This window comes from Fundulus heteroclitus, unplaced genomic scaffold, assembly GCF_011125445.2.
Source record: "Fundulus heteroclitus isolate FHET01 unplaced genomic scaffold, MU-UCD_Fhet_4.1 scaffold_81, whole genome shotgun sequence".
Taxonomy (NCBI): Eukaryota; Metazoa; Chordata; class Actinopteri; order Cyprinodontiformes; family Fundulidae; genus Fundulus; species Fundulus heteroclitus.
The window spans coordinates 965,820-969,895 of record NW_023397263.1 but is presented as its reverse complement, the minus strand read 5'-3'; the positions used below and the strand labels follow the sequence as shown (position 1 = coordinate 969,895).

General features: G+C 41.4%; 2 long non-coding RNA genes across 2 annotated transcripts; both read left to right on the top strand.

The window, feature by feature from the left end:
- Positions 1–264: 264 nt before the first annotated feature.
- Positions 265–1,169, top strand: LOC118562166. Its single transcript, XR_004930479.1, has 3 exons — positions 265–490; positions 805–958; positions 1,076–1,169. It is a non-coding gene; the product is annotated as an uncharacterized LOC118562166 (long non-coding RNA).
- Positions 1,170–2,125: 956 nt separating this feature from the next.
- On the top strand, positions 2,126–4,076 carry LOC118562160. Its single transcript, XR_004930472.1, has 3 exons — positions 2,126–2,406; positions 2,963–3,763; positions 3,871–4,076. It is a non-coding gene; the product is annotated as an uncharacterized LOC118562160 (long non-coding RNA).

The following is a 4,076-nucleotide window of genomic DNA, read 5'->3' as shown; positions in this document are numbered from 1 at the left end:
TGTTTGTTACTTTGCTGATATATAACACAAATGGTCTGAGGGAATGAGACAAGGTATTCAAGCTAAACCAATGATTAAGGAGATACATTATTTAAAAGGAATTAAAATCTCTGAATATCGTGTGTCATCATTTCAACATTCATAATGTTAAAAGAGAATGTGTTTAAAATAATTCTTGTTTGGTTTGGATGAATGTCATGGTAAAATGTGATACTTGAAGTGCTTAAAAGCAGAGGTGCTGTGTAATCGAAGTATGTTATAAATTACATAATTGAGAGTGCCTCTTTTTCCCCTTGCAGAATTTCTAAAAGGGTGTCGTGAAGATGACAGGTTGGCGTTGTTATCTTAGGTCAAGAAGAGACATAACGATAAAGTGGTAAAAGAAAAGATGGCCAAGACCTTCGTATACAGGAGACAGGAGGTTGTCAAAGACAAGCCCATGGTTGCAGAATTCAAGATCAGATGGCCAGGATTGTTCACTGTGGCAGAGGTAGGAAATGCTTCTTTATTATTTGTTTAGTAATTCTGCAGTTTTGGATAGTGACAGTGTATAGACAGAAAAGGGCAGGGGGGGAGTAGGGATGATGTGCATCAAAGGGCCTGAGATCAGATTTGAACCCCTCATACAGTAAGTATATTTTGCCGCTGATAGAATGTAACATGGGAATGTTAATTATTTTGTGTCAAATGTAACCATGCCACAGGAAATACTGTTTAGAGTGTAGCCTGTTTTTTTTTTTTTTTTATTCTGTTTAAATGTTTTAATAGGTGCTGATATGTTGTTTGTTGACATTATGTTTTCAGGTGGAAGCAGAATTTGTGAGGATCACTACTGGTCCCCTTGTCTCAAAGTTCCATGCATAGCTTGACCAACACACTGCCCAGCCCATCGGTGTTTAATAAAAAGGGAGGCTCTATAGGGACTAAAATCAGAAGAACTCTGGTCCCAATCACACGGGTATATTTTGTTAACAGTATAGAACATTATGGAATTTGAAAGTTGATTTGATTTGATTTTCATGAAAAGTTAAGTAAAAAATGTTAAGCGCAACACTTTTTTTTCTTTTTTTTTAAGAATGAAACTGTTGAAAAGAGAAGGGGATGCATCCTCAGGGCACTTTGTATCTATCTAAATGAAGATCCGAACATCCTCTTCAAAGAATACCAGGTTGGTAATTAAAAAAAAAATGTGTTTTTACCTTTTAATCAATCAAATCTTTATTAACCTTTTTAAATTTGAACAGCTGCCCTTGGTTGTATGTCTTACATGTTTTCCCTATTATCCATGGAGCGTCTACTTATTTTTACTCCAATAGTTCTTTTTGAAGTACATGTGTAAAAGTTTGAGTATCTATAAAAGTAAAGTTTTAGTTGTTTGCATTGATTTGTATCTGTGTACGTACACAACTACAAATTCCACTGTTACAGCTGCTCAAACCTTTTTCACCAATGATACCTTTATAGTTGCACTATTTTTATTTAAGGGAAACCTGAAAGGCAAAAGTAAATCTTTGGACATCTACAAAATTTGTGATTGGTTGTCTTCTTCTCCATTATGTAAAGGATGCTGATGGTACTGCTGTACAGAGGGAGCTTGGGCTACTCACTCTCGTCATCTACAGCAACAAAGTCGGGGAAGGTGATGCCACCACTCCTCAAGCTGATGTTGGACTAGTGGTCGAGGGTGTTGAAGTTCTACATGACCTGGGGGACGTTGCTTCTGCATGTGCACTCTTAATGGGTGTAATATATGCACTAAACCTCAGTTATCCTAAAGGACTGAAAGCCTTCTTTGAAGTTCTACAGACGCTCTTCCTTTAAATGGATACTAGCACCCTCTCGACAAAGGTAAAGATACTCATGAACAAAATGTATGAACAAACCCAACCATTGACTGGGATGCCGAATGTGAACAAAAATGATTCTGTAAGAAAACAGAGCAGGAAAAATAAATCATTTCAGAAACATAAACATTTGGAAACGTTTTGGAATACCACCATAAGTGAGTGTAATGTTAACATCTTTTTTCCCTTTCATATTACAAAAATAAGTTGACAGTAGCTGTGTCTCAATTCGGCGGCTGCGTCCTTCAAAGGACCCAGCCTACACAGCCTTAGGAGGACCCAGCCATCGGAGGATGCTCCGGAGGATCCTTAGCCGTTGGTAAATGGGACGGTCTAGCCTTTGGAGCACTTCCTGGTTGCGACACGACGTCATCACGTCTACCCCAAGACCGGGAAAAACAGCGCCAGCGCCGATAAACGACACTAAAAAATGGAGATTGAAATTTTTATGTTATTCTTTTTCATTTACTTGTTCTTGGAGGAGGAGAGTCGGGTTAGACGGCTTCGACGGCAGCAAAACCGGCGAAGAATTTTTCTCAGGCTGGGAGAGCGCAGTGGAGAGGTAACATTTACCTGCTATTATTTTCACCCAGGGGCCTGCTAATGATCATAATATACCAGTTATTAAACAAACGCTTGTCAGCAGATTGACGAATATGTTTAAATATAAAATTTTATATTTATTTGTAAGACTTGATATAGGCTTATGTTTGTAACCTTAGTAATTTGAATTGAATAGTTAAATGTGTACAAACCCTGTAAATAACTGACTTAAATCACTACTTTCACTATCACTAATGTTGTGTTGAGAAGCCAAACTGTAATATTGAGAAATAAATCATTATATGCCTAAATTGTTATCCCTTACTGCCTGATTTTATTTGCAATTATATAACGAAAAAATAATACGGGAAAAATAAATCTCAATATAAAAACGTAAAAAACAAAAAGTTAAATAGTGGATCTAGATGAAGTAAAATAAGTAAAAGCCAGAATTGTTTGGTCACAAATTAGCAACACCAGGCGTTAAGGGGTTAACATTCACTAGAATTGTATCAGCTAAAATTAAATTGCTGTCATCTAATCCTGTTGTTCTTAATCTTCATGTCTTTATCCAGACAAGGCCGATGTACTGCTGCATCAACCTAAATGTTCCCATTTTCCAGCTTTTTTTCAACGACCATGACACCACACCTGATTTTCGGCTGAGCAGAGTCTCTGGCGGTGCTGCTGGAGCTTCTCTGCCAGGAAAGACGACATGGATGGGGGGCCACAATAGAGACCTTGGTCTTCCTCTTCTGGCTGGCGAGTGGGGCATCCTACAGAGTGGTGGCTAGGGTGTTCGGAATGCCTTGCTCCACAGTTCACCGCATCGTTCACCGGGTTACTGAGGAGGTGGTGGCCATCCGCCACCGAGTCATCTGCTTCCCCAAAACTCCAGAAGACCTGGCAGCAGTAACCCAGGGGTTTAAAGGGCTGGCAAGACACAGAGCTTTTCTCAAAGCTGCTGGAGCGATCAACGGCTGCCATGTGAGGATCAAGCCTCCAAGCGGTCCTGATGGTCACTGCTACCGCAACAGGAAACTACTCTCCTCCATCATCCTGCAGGCAGTTTGTGACCATCAGGGCCGCTTCATCAACACGTACGTGTGCTCCGGCACAGCCCACTGTACCGGCGGGGCATCTACCCTCCTCCGGGCCACTTCATCTTGGCAGATGGTGGGTACCCGTGTCTCCAACACCCACTCCCCCTCATCACTCCCTTCAAGCGGCCGGTAGAAGGTGTGGGAGCCCAGCGCTTTAACAGCCATCATTCCAGGGCATGCTCCATCATAGAGCGTGCCTTTGGGATGATGAAGACGAGGTTTAGGGCCATCTTCCTCCAAGCGCTGGAGGTGCACCACACCTTTGTGCCTCAGGTATGTTGCTACATGAGAGAATTATTGCTTATTGTTAAATGATAAAAACCTTTAAAGTAATTTATTCAAATCTAATATTAATTGTTTTTCGCTTCTTTTTTCTACAGGTCATAACGGCATGTGCTATCCTGCACAACATCTGCCTGGGAGCCGGTGACATCATGGCCCCAGACGATGATAGTGCAGGACGACATGCCAGAGGATGAGGAGGGGGAGAATGTGTTGGAGGCAGTCAGTGGTGCTCCCTGGCGGGACCAGCTGTCTGCCGAGGTGTCTGCCCTGGAGGAGGTTCTACCCGACCATGATTACATTT